Below are 12,344 nucleotides of genomic sequence, written 5' to 3'. Positions count from 1 at the left end.
AAATAGATGAGAGCCTGGATAGTAGGGGTCCTTGATGATGGATGCTGCTTTCTTGTGGCAGTGCTCCTTGTAGATATGCTCAATGGTGGAATTTGAACAAATCTTTTCAAGATTTTTCTTTAAAAGTGGGAGATTCTAAAATACTGGTGTTCAAAAAGGCCTGGGTATCTTTGTACATGAATCACTGGAAGTTAACATGCCAAATACAGCAAGAAATTAAGCAGCTGAATGGGCGAAGTCCACCAAACATCCAGAACACAAGTGCATTGGTACAAGTCTTACTCCAATTATATGGGGCATTGGTGAGCCAGTACCTAAAGTAATGTGTACAGGACTCAATTTCTGAAATAACTGTGTACAGGAATGCTGTCCAAGACAGAATCTGTTTACACTGGAGGGGATAAAGTAAAGAGTTGCCAGTTTGATTCCTAGGGAATCAGCTGAAGTGTCTTATTTGACTAAGCATTCTTGCTCGTTTAAATAATTCATTATGGGTTATGTGTATAAATACGTGAATTACATACGTTGTCACACTACCATGTGATACATGTGCGCCTTGCTTAAAGTAAAGATCAGTTAGACTCACATTCCCAGACTCCTGTGTCTACTTTAGGACAAGATTAATGTTTTTAAGTTACAAAACATAACATTTGCTATCAACCTATTGAAGCGCAGAGAGACATTCGAACCAAAAAATAAAAGCAACAACAAATGGTGAGTGAAAAAAAAAACAGCCCAGCACGTGCCAACAGTCGAGTTCAAAAAAACTGTAGAAAATGCAAGAATTTACAGGTTCATAAACAGTGAGTACTGAAAGATAATCATGAAAAAACAGATGTTTGGCTACATCAGAAAGATTGACACATTCGATTACATAACAGATAACCGGATTTTATATACTGAGCAAATTGAACAGAATTTTGAAGCAAATAAAATAGCCAATGGGAAATAAGTATCGGTTTTGTTGAGTGCTTTGGGTTTAAAAGCATACAGTTTGCTTCAAAGTTTGACTGCTCCAACCAAACCATCAGAAATGAACTTTGCTAATATTGTCAAAGTAATGCAGGAGCACCTAGAACCAAAGCCACTGTTGATTGCAGAATGCTTTAGGTTTCATAAGCAGAGTCAAAAAGAAAGAGTCCGTTTCATTGAACAGATTGCCTGACCATTGTCAGTTCAGTGATGGGCCTAATGATGCACTGAGAGGTCAGTTAGTTTGTGGAATCTTACAGCTCTTAACTGAAGCACAACTCACATTTAAAAGAGCAGTTGAAAAGGCTGTTTCAATGGAAATGGCAGACAGAGACAAAACTGAGTTGCAGTCAGCAATGAAAGTGAGCCTGAACAAAATTGCAACATCAAAGCAAAAACCCAGCCTGGCCGAAATAATTGTGTTACCATTATGGCAGGGACTCACATACACCAGGCCAATGCAGGTTTGAAGGCAAACTTGAAGAAAATACAACAGAACAGGACACATTCAAGGATCATGGCGGGCAGACAAAAATAAATGGACTGCACCGGGAAGAGAAAAAGCTAAAAAGTCAATTTACAGTTTCTAAAAGAGTACCAATCTGCATGCTGTTGATGAAAAATCTGATATTGATGAGTGTACTGCAGGACTGTGTAGCCTTGAGATTTACAAAGTTTAAAGTAAAATTTATTATCAGAGTACATACATGTCACCACATACAACCATGAGATTCTTTTTCTGCGGGCATACTTAGCAAATCTATAGAATAGTAACTGTAAACATCAGGAACTGTTAACTGTAAACAAACTGTGCAAATGCAGATATAAATAAATAACAATAAATAACGAGCATGAAATAACAATATAACAGATTCCTAAAACCAGTCCTTAAGTGAGTGTTGTTATCCCTCTTTGTTCAAGAACCTGATGGTTGAGGGGTAGCAACTGTTCTTTACCTGGTGGTGCAAGTCCAGAGGCACCTGTACCTTCTATCCGATGGCAGTAGTGAGAAAAGAGAGTGGACTGGGAGGAGACTATCTTTGATGATGAATACTGCTTTTCTAAGGCAACGCTTCATGTAGATGTGCTCAACGGTTGGGGGTGTTTTACTTTTTCTGTAGGATTTTCCATTCAAAGGCACTGGTGTTCCCACACCAAGCTGCAATGCAGCCAGTCAGCTCACTTTCCACCACACATCTATAGAAGTTTGTCTAGGTTTTCCATGACATGCTGAACCTCCACAGACTCCTAATAAAGTAGGGGCGTAATGTGCTTTCTTTGCAATTGCAATTATATAAGGTCTAGGACAGGTCCTCTGACATACTGACACCCAGGAATTTAAAGTTACTGACCCTCTCCACCTCTGATCCTCAGATGATTACTGGCTCATGGACCTCTGGCTTCCCTCTCCTGAAGTCTACAATCAGTTCCTTGGTCTTATTGACATTGAGCGAGAGGTGGTTGTTATTATACCACTCAGCCAAGTTTTCAATCTCCCTCCTGTATGCTGATTCATCACCACCTTTGATACAGTCCACAACAGTGGCGTCATCAGCAAACTTGTATATGGTGTTGAAGCTGTACTTAGCCACACAGCCATGAGTGTAAAGCAGGTAGAGCAGGGGGCTAAGCACACATCCCTGCTGTGTAATTAGCCCCCTGTGCTAATGGAGATTGTGAAGATGTTTTTGCCAATCCGAACTGACTGGGATCTACAAGTGGGGAAATCCAGGATCCAATTGCACATGGGGGTATTAAGGTCCAGGTCTTGGAGTTTACTGATTAATTTTGAGGGGATGATGGTGTTAAATGCTGAGCTGTAATTGATAAATAGCATCCTGATGTAGGCATCTTTGCTGTCCAGATGTTCCAGGGTTGTGTGAAGATCCACTGAGCCATCTACTATGGACCTATTGCTTCAGTAGACGAATTGGAGTGGTTCGAAGTCACCATTCAGACAGGAGCTAATAAGCTTCAACACCAGCCTCTCAGAACACTTCGTCACTGTGGATGTAAGCACCACTGGGCAATAGTGATTTTAGACCGGTTTCCACGCTCTTCTTGGGCACTGGTACGACTGAAACCTGCTTGAAGCAGGTGGGTAGCACACGCTGCCAAAGTGAGAGGCTGAAGATATCAGTGAACATACCAACCAGTTGGTCAGCACAGGTCTTCAGTACTCAGCCAGATACAGCATCCAGACTGGATGCTTTCCTTGGATTCACTCCCTTGAAGTCATCTTTAGATACTAAGTCCAAGGATCATTGGGAGACATGGGGGTGTGCGATGGTTCCTCCCTGTTCTGGTGGTCAAAGCAAGCATAGAAGGCATTGAGCTCAATCGGAAGCAAAGCTCTGCTTTCTCCTATGTTGCAAGATTTAACTTTGTAGGAGGTTATGGCATTCAAACCCTGCCACACCTGTTAAGCATGCTTTAGATATCCACAAAACTAACAAGAGATCAGCAATATGGCTTACACCACAAGGAATGACAAATTAATTAAAATGTAATTGGACACTAGTTGGGCTGTTTCAGTCATTCTACAAAATGAGTTTGAAGTGCATTTCAAAGATACTAAAATGAAGCCTGTACATATCCAACCAAGAACTTAAAACTGGAGAAAAGATAACTCCTGGGGGAATGACATTCATAACAGTGAAATACAACAACCACCAAGCCACATATGGGCTTCTATGTGGTTAAAAAAAATAGGAGGTCCAGCATTATGTGGATATGATTGGCTGAGGCAACTACAACTTCATTCATAGTCATAGTCATACTTTATTGATCCCGGGGGAAATTGGTTTTTGTTACAGTTGCAGATCTATCCACCATTTGCTTACCACATTCTCTGCAACAAAGTCAGCTGAAAGTAAATTAATAAAGACACTGGATGATGCCACAACTGTGTCCATGCCAAACACCTTGAATAATTGTCCAGACAAACAGGTATTGGTGCTAACCTGTATGCTTCTGGTTGGAAAGCATATTGGACCAAGGAAAGACCATGCTGCTCAGAGGAAGAGCAAGAGTGAGGAAAGCACTGGTCCAACTACTACAGTTTTTGTAGGCAACATATCTGAGAAAGTATCTAATATTTTAATCATGCAGTTACTTTCAAAATGTGGCTTGGCTTTAAACTGGAAGAAAGTTCAAGCAGATTCAGGAAAGTTGCAAGCATTCGGCTTTTTTGAGTATAAAGAATCAGGATCTGCTGTGTGCATTAAGGATATGAACTTCAAAAAAAAGCTGCTTGTAAAAGTAGATGCAAAGCCCAGCTGGATGAATGGAAGGCCAAAAAGAAAGGAGTCAATGGAGATATGAAAACAGAGGATTCGTCAAATGATGTTATGGATGAAAAGATCAAGAGGAGAGATCAGATCATACAGGCAACAATAGGATTAATAAGAGATTACTCCAGTGAACTAAACACACCTTCACAAGATCAAGATGCAGAAACAAGAAGAAAGATCAAGACAAAAAAAAGGGTGGTTACTGCTATTAGAACCACTTCCTGCAATCTCAGAGTCAACTCCAACAACCATCATGAAGGAGGCCCCACAACCTAAGGTTGTTTTCACAGCCAGAACTCTCACCTGCCAAGCAGAGTGATCCCCCTTGTCATGAAGGATGTTATCCCACAAGAGTAAAAATCCTCCAGAGCTGAACTATTCAGGCCTGAATTGGACAATTTAAAATTTACTATGCTGTGGATGTCTGTAGATAGTAGATGTACTGTATAGCGTACTGTGTATATAGTTGAGATGCATTCTATATTGAATTGGGAATTTATAGCTAAGCAGGGAGGAGTGTTGTGTATTTAATATTTCAATAATATTCAAGTAAATATATACATGTTTGGTAAAGCATTCTTGTTCATTTAAATAATTCCTTGCGGGTTATATGTATAAATACGTAAATTACATATATCGTCACACTACCATGTGATACATGAACACTTCGCTTAAACTATAACTCAAAGTTAGACTCACATTTCAGCGTCCCGTGTCTTCCTTTGAAATAGTTTATGTTTTGAAGTTACAAAACATAACACTCTCTATAGATCCAATCACAAACAAGAGAAAATCTGCAGATGCTGGAAATCCAAGTAACACACACAAAATGCTGAAGGAACTCAGCAGGCCAGGCAGCATCTATGGAAAAAAAGTAGTCGACATTTTGGGTGAGACCCTTCAGCAGGACTGGAGGGAAAAAAGGGGTGAGGAGTCAGAGATGGAGGGTGGGAGGGGAGGGGACGCAGAAACACAAGGTGATAGGTGAAACTGGGGGGGGAAAATCGGGGTGAAGTAAAGAGTTGGGAAGTTGATTGACGAAAGAGATACAGGGATAGAGAAGGGGGCATCTAATAGGAGAGGAGCCACACCACGAGCACTGGATACAAAAGATGACTCCAACAGACTCAAGGTGAACTGTCGCCTCACCTGGAAGGACAGTTTGGGGCCCTGAATGGCAGTGAGGGAGGAGGTGTATGGACAGGTGTAGCACTTCCCATTCCAATACGTCCACTCATGGCATTCCACTTCCCATTCCGCCATGTCCGTCCATGGCATTCCACTTCCCATTCCGACATGTCCATCCATGGCATTCCACTTCCCATTCCAACATGTCTGTCCATGGCATTCTACTTCCCATTCCAATACATCCATTCATGGCATTCCACTTCCCATTCCGCCATGTCCGTCCATGGCATTCCACTTCCCATTCCGACATGTCCATCCATGGCATTCCACTTCCCATTCCAACATGTCTGTCCATGGCATTCTACTTCCCATTCCAATACGTCCATTCATGGCATTCCACTTCCCATTTCGCCATGTCTGTCCATGGCATTCCACTTCCCATTCTGACATGTCCATCCATGGCATTCCACTTCCCATTCCGACATGTCCATCCATGGCAGTCCACTTCCCATTCTGACATGTCCATCCATGGCATTCCACTTCCCATTCTGACATGTCCATCCATGCATTCCACTTCCCATTCCGACATGTCCATCCATGCATTCTACTTCCCATTCCGACATGTCCGTCCATGACATTCCACTTCCCATTCCGACATGTCCATCCATGGCATTCTACTTCCCATTCCAATACGTCCATTCATGGCATTCCACTTCCCATTCCACCATGCCCGTCCATGGCATTCCACTTCCCATTCCAACATGTCTGTCCGTGGCATTCCACTTCCTGTTCTGACATGTCCATCCATGGCTTCTTCTACTGTCGCAATGAGGCCACACTCAGTTTGGAGGATCAACACCTTACTTTCTGTCTGGGAAGCCTCCAACCTGATGGCATGAACATAGATTTCTAGAACTTCCGGTAATGCTCCCCCTTTCTCTATTCCCCATCCCATTTTCCCTCTCATACCTTATCTCCTTGCCTGCCCATTACCTCCCTCTGGTGCTCCTCCCCTTTTACTTTCGTCCATGGCCTTCTGTCCTCTCCTACTAGACTCCCCCTTCTCGATCCCTGTATCTTTTTCACCAGTCAACTTCCCAACTCTTTACTTCACCTCTCCAACCCCCCCAGTTTTACCTTGTGTTTCTCCCTCCCCTCCCTCCCACCCTCTGTCTCTGACCCCTCATCTTTTTTTCTCTCGGCCCAAAATATTGACTGTACTCGCTTCCATAGACGCTGCCTGGCCTGCCGAGTTCCTCCAGCATTTTGTTTGTGTGTTACATTTTAGAAGGTGCCACCTGGAGTTAAATCAAATTGTAAATGTGGGGCTAGTTAAGCAAAGGTATGGGAACACAGTTTATATTCAAACAGAAAATAAATAATAATAATAAATACTTTATTGATCCTGAGTGGGAAATTCTTTCATTACAGCAGCAACATTTAAAAACACACATAGCAGTGTGCAGACTTAACTAATAACAAGTAAGTAACTTGTGAATGAGTATCAAAATGCTGCAGTCACTGAAAATATTGACAACGCTCAGCAGGTTAGGCAGCATCTGCAGGGAAAGAGACAGACTGTAGGAGCTGTCAGTCGTATTATATTTTGTGTTGAGGTAATTATGTGTTATAGTAACTTGTCATGTGGTTTGGGGCGTGGTAGAAGTAGATGAGCCTTCACCTATTCACCCTTCATGCCATTAGTTTTTAGTTAAGAGTCAGCCAGGGACATGGATTTTTTTTGTTGACTGCTACATGCTAATTTCATAACGTTAAATTTGCTTGTTTCACTATCACTCCACTAGTTTCAATAGTTTTTTAAAATTTTATATAAGATCATCTGCCTTTGCTGGTTTTGTAATAAAGGATCGAATGTACTTTTTTAGACTTGGATCTCAGTTATTTCGAAGCGTGTCATACAATGTTGAGTCCCTTGCTCAGTCTCTCAGCGGTTCTGCTTTGTTTTTCCAAGTAACCACTGCACAGATGATTCAAACGAAGGGTTTTTAACCTGAATTGTTAACTGTGAATCCAGACCTGACCTACCTGACCTGTTGTGAGTTTGTTTTTATTTCCATTACAAGCCCCTTCCTTACCACAAGAACATGATAACCCATGTAGTTCACATTTCTGAAATGCCTTCTGGTTTTGCAGTTCAGTAGACTCATTCTCGCACTCTCGGTAACAATAACCGTCTATGCTCACAGCAAGCATAAACCTTATTTAAACACAAGAGATTCTGCAGATACCAAAAACGCAGAGAAACACATATAAAATGCCGCAGAAACTCAACAAGTCAGGTGGCATTAATGGTGAGGAATAAACAGTCAACATTTCAGTCTGAGACCTTTTATCAGGACTAGAAGGAAGTGAGAGGGTGTAGAAGCCAAAATAAGAAGGTGAGGGAGGGAGCGAGTTCAAGTTGGCAGGTGATAGGTGAGTCCAGGTGAGGAGGGTGGGAAGAAGTGAGAAGCTGGGAGGTGACAGATGGAAGGGGTAAAAGGCTAAAGAGGAAGGAATCTGATGGGAGAGGAGAATGGATCATGGGAGAAAGGGAGGGAGGAGGGGCACCAGAGGGAGATGATGGGCAGGTGGAGAGAAGGGAAGAGGTGAGAGGGGAGCCAGAAGGAAGAATGGAAAAGGAAAAGGAAAAGGAGAAAATTACCAGAAGTTCGAGAAATAGATGTTCATGCTGCCAGGTTGGAGGCTACCCAGATGGAAAGTGACGTGTTGATCCTCCATTGAAAATTTACTTCTCAGTTCAAAATATTTTAAAAATTCTGAAAAATACAAGAAATACTTGGGTAAGGTAGCATTTACTAGAAGCAAAACAGTTAATGTTTCAGGGCTATGACTTGCATCAGAACATAGAGTGAAATGAAATCTTAGGAAACAAACCAAAACACTGGTAATTGTCTGGAATAGTATCATTATTTGATATTGTTGAGCCCAGAGGCAGCAACATGCCAAGATCTTGTTCTACATCCCAAGCAGAGTTGGAAGGAATGCAAGAAAATTACTGCTTCACTTGGAAAGCATGCACAAGCTCCCAGAATATAGGAAGGGCAAAGTTGAGAGGGCTTTGTTCTCCTGTGGTTGCATTTGAAAGTGCTCTGAGAGGGGAAGTGTGAAAATGGAAGAGATAATTTAGAATTCTAAATCTATTTTAGTTTCAAACACACACCAATCCTCAAAGGGTCAGCAGTGGAAAGGGTGAGCAGCTTTAAGTTCCTGGGTATCAACATCTCTGAAGATCTATTCTGGGTCCAACATACAAGGAAGGCACATCAGTGGCTATACTCCATTTGGAGTTTGAGGAGATTTGGTATGTCACCAAAGACTCTAGCAAATTTCTACAGATGTACCGTGGAAAGCTTTCTGACTGGTTGCATCACTGTCTGGCATGGAGGGGCCAATGCACAGGATCAGAAAAGCTACAGAGGGTTGTAAGCGTAGCCAGCACCATCATGGGCACTAGCCTCACTATCGAGGACGTCCTCAAAAGTCAATGCCTCAAGAAGGCAGCATCCGTTATTAAGGACCTCCATTATCCAGGTCATGCCCTCATCACATTGCTAGCATCAGGGAGACGGTACAGGAGCCTGAAGACATACTCAGCGTTTTAGGAAAGGTTCTTCCCCTCTGCCATCAGATTTCTGGACAGACAATGAACTGCACTATTTTTGCTCCCTATATGAATTGCAGTACTTATTTAATTTTCTATACATCTTATTGTGGTTTATAGTTTTTTTTATGTATTGCGCTGTACTGCTGTTGCAAAACAAATTTCATGACATACTGCATGTCAGTGATATTAAATCAGATTCAAATTCTGATTTCAGATCTAAAAGCATGTTCCTTGTGATCTTTATATCCCTGGGAAATTGCATACATGCATTCTAAATGAAAACATATGTAAACATAATGCACCTCTCCTGTTAACTATCTGCATCTGAGATTAAACTCAGATTTTGTTTCATAAACCATAAGACATAGGAGCAGAATTAAGCCTTTCGGCCCATCAAGTCTGCTCCATCATTTCAGTGTGGCTGATACATTTCCCTCTCAAGACCCAATCTCCTGCCTTCTCCCCCTATCTTTTTACATCCTGATTAATCAAGAACAAACAACCTCCGCCTTAAATAAACCCAAAGACCTGGCCTTCTCAGCCGCCTGTGGCAACAAATTTCACAGATTCACCACCCTTGGGCTAGTGTAATTCCTCCTCACCTCTGTTCTAAATGGATGCCCCTCCGTTCTGAGGCTGTGCTCTCTGATCCTAGACTACCCTGCCATAGCAAACATCCTCTCCACATCAACTCTATATAGGCCTTTCAACATTTGATAAGTTTTAATGAGATCCTACCTCATTCTAAATTCCAGTGAGTAAAGGCCCAGAGCCATCAATCACTCCTCATACCACAAGCCTTTCATTTACAGAATCATTTTTGTGAACCTCCAACTGAACCCTCTCCAACATTAGCACATCCTTTCTTAAATAAGGTGCCCAAAAGTGCTCACAATACTTAAGTGTGGTCTGACCAATGCCTTATAAAGACTTTGCATCACATTCTTGCATTTATATCCTAGTCCCCTCAAAATGAATGCTAACATTGCATTTGCCTTCCTTACCATCAACTCAACCTGCAAGTTAATCTTTAGGGAATTCTGCACAAGGGAGTTCTTGCCCCTCCGCACCTCAGATCTTTGAATTTTTTTTCCTGTTTAAAAAAATAGACTACACCTTTATTCCTCCTATCAAAGTACATGATCATATACTTCCCGACATCATATTCCATTTGCTACTTCTTTGCCCATTCTCCCAATCTGTCCAAATCCTTCTGCAATCTCCTTGCTTCCTCAACATGACCTGCCCCTCCACCTATCTTCATATTGTCCACAAACTTAGCCACAAAACTATCAATTCTGTCATCCAAATCATTGACATGAAATGTAAAAAGAAAGGGTCCCCACACCACTAATCACTATCAGCCAATCAGAAAAGGCACTGTTTATTCCCACATTTTGCCTCCTGCCAATCAGAATGCTCTATCCATGCTAGGATCCCTCCTGTAACACCCTGGCTTCTTAACTTGTTAAGCACCCTCATATGCAGCACTTTGTCAAAGGCCTTCTGAAAAGCCAAGTACACAACACCCACCAATTCTCCTTTGTCTATCTTGCTTGTTATTTCTTCAAAGAATTCCAAGATTGGTCAGCAAGCTTTTCCTTAAGGAAACCATGCTGACTTTCGCCAATTTTATCACGTGCCCACAAGTACCCTGAAACAATATCCTTAACAATCAACTCCAAAATCTTTCCAACTAGAAGTCAAGCTAATTGGCCTATTTTGTCCTTTCTTCTGCCTCCCTCCCTTCTTGGAGTGACATTTGCAATTTGTCAGTCATCCAGAACCATTCCAGAATCTTGTGATTCTTGACAGATGTTTACTAATGCCTCAAGAATCTCTTCGGCTACCCCTTTCAGAACCCCAGGGTATAGTCCATCTGGTTCAGGTGACTTATCTACCTTCAGACTTTTCAGTTTCCCAAGCAGCTTCTCCCTAGTAATAGCAACTGCACTCACTTCTGACCCCTGACACTCTCAAACAACTCAGCATTCTACGTGTCTTTCACATTGAAGCATGGTGCAAAACACTTATTCAGTTCATCCACCATTTTGTTGACCCCATTATTACCTCTCCAGCATTATTTTCCAGCAGTCCAATATGTACTCTTATCTTTTACTCTTTATATATCCAAAAAACATTTGGTATCCTCTTTGATATTGTTGATTATTTTATCTTCATATTTCATCTCATTCTCCCTTATGGCTTTAGTTGCCTTCTGTTGGTTTCAAGTTTCCCCAGTCCTCTAACTTCCCATTAATTTCTGCTACATTCTATGCACTCTGCTTGGCTTTTATGTTGACTCTGACTTCCCTTGTCAGCCACTGTTGTATCATTCTGCCTTTAGAATACTTCTCTTCGGGATGTATCTATCCTGCACCTTCTGAATTGTTCCCAGAAACTCCAGCCATTGCAGTTCTGCCATCATCCCTGCTAATGTCCCTTCCGATCAACTTAGGCCATCTGCTCTCTCATGCCTCTCCTTTTACTCCACTGTAATATTGATACATCTGACTTTAGCTTGTCTCTCTCAAATTCAGGGTGAGTTCTATCATATTATGATTGCCGTCTCCTAAGGGTTCCTTTACCTTAAGCCCCCTAATCAAATTCATTACACAACATCCAATCCAGAATAACTGATCCACTAGTGGGCTCAACCACAAGCTGCTCTAAAAAGCCATCTTGAGGGCATTCAACAAATTCACTCTCTTGGGATGCAGCACTAACCTGATTTTCCTCAATCTACCTGCATATTGAAATTCCCCATCACTATTGTAACATTGTCCTTCTGACGTTCCTTTTCTTTCTCCTGTTGTAATCTGGAGCCCACATCTTGGCCACTGTTCAGAGGCCTGTATATAACTTCCATCAGTCTTTTTACCTTTGCAATTTCTTAACTCGACCCACAAGCATTCTACATCTTCTTATCCTACATCACTTATTTCCAAGGATTTGATTGAACTGTTTACCAACAGAGCTACCCCAACCCCTTGCCTACCTGCCTGTCCTTTCAATACAATGTGTATCCTTGGATGTTAAGCTCCCAACTATGATCTTCTTTCAGCCACTACTTAATGATGCCCACAACGTCATAATTGCCAATCTCTAACAGCAACACAAGATGACCTATCTTATTCCGTACACTGCACGTATTCAAATGTAGCACCTTCAGTCCGGCTTTCATCATCCTTTTTGATTTTGACCCCGTTTTACACTGCAACTCATCCCACTGACTGCAATTCTGTCCTATCATCAGCCTGTCTTTGCTAGGAGTCTCACTACACACTACTCTGCTTGTAAACCAACTGCCCAATCCTCAGCCC

The 12,344-nt window shown here is 41.9% G+C and overlaps 1 protein-coding gene across 6 annotated transcripts in view; it reads right to left on the bottom strand.

Moving 5' to 3' along the window:
* LOC140201515 (1-acyl-sn-glycerol-3-phosphate acyltransferase delta-like) overlaps positions 1 to 12,344 on the bottom strand; it is a 135,365-nt gene that overhangs the window by 106,825 nt on the left and 16,196 nt on the right. Inside the window, exons 2-3 of one of the 6 annotated variants that reach the window (XM_072265754.1) lie at positions 8,059 to 8,173; positions 4,965 to 5,126 (exon numbers count right to left, since the gene is read on the bottom strand). The exons of the other annotated variants lie outside the window; for them this stretch is intronic. The gene's annotated coding sequence lies outside the window, so the exon portion shown is untranslated. The remainder of the gene's footprint in view (positions 1 to 4,964; positions 5,127 to 8,058; positions 8,174 to 12,344) is intronic. 6 annotated transcript variants of the gene reach the window in all.

Source organism: Mobula birostris, chromosome 8 (genome assembly GCF_030028105.1).
Source record: "Mobula birostris isolate sMobBir1 chromosome 8, sMobBir1.hap1, whole genome shotgun sequence".
NCBI lineage: Eukaryota > Metazoa > Chordata > Chondrichthyes > Myliobatiformes > Myliobatidae > Mobula > Mobula birostris.
This window is presented reverse-complemented; position numbering and strand designations above follow the sequence as displayed.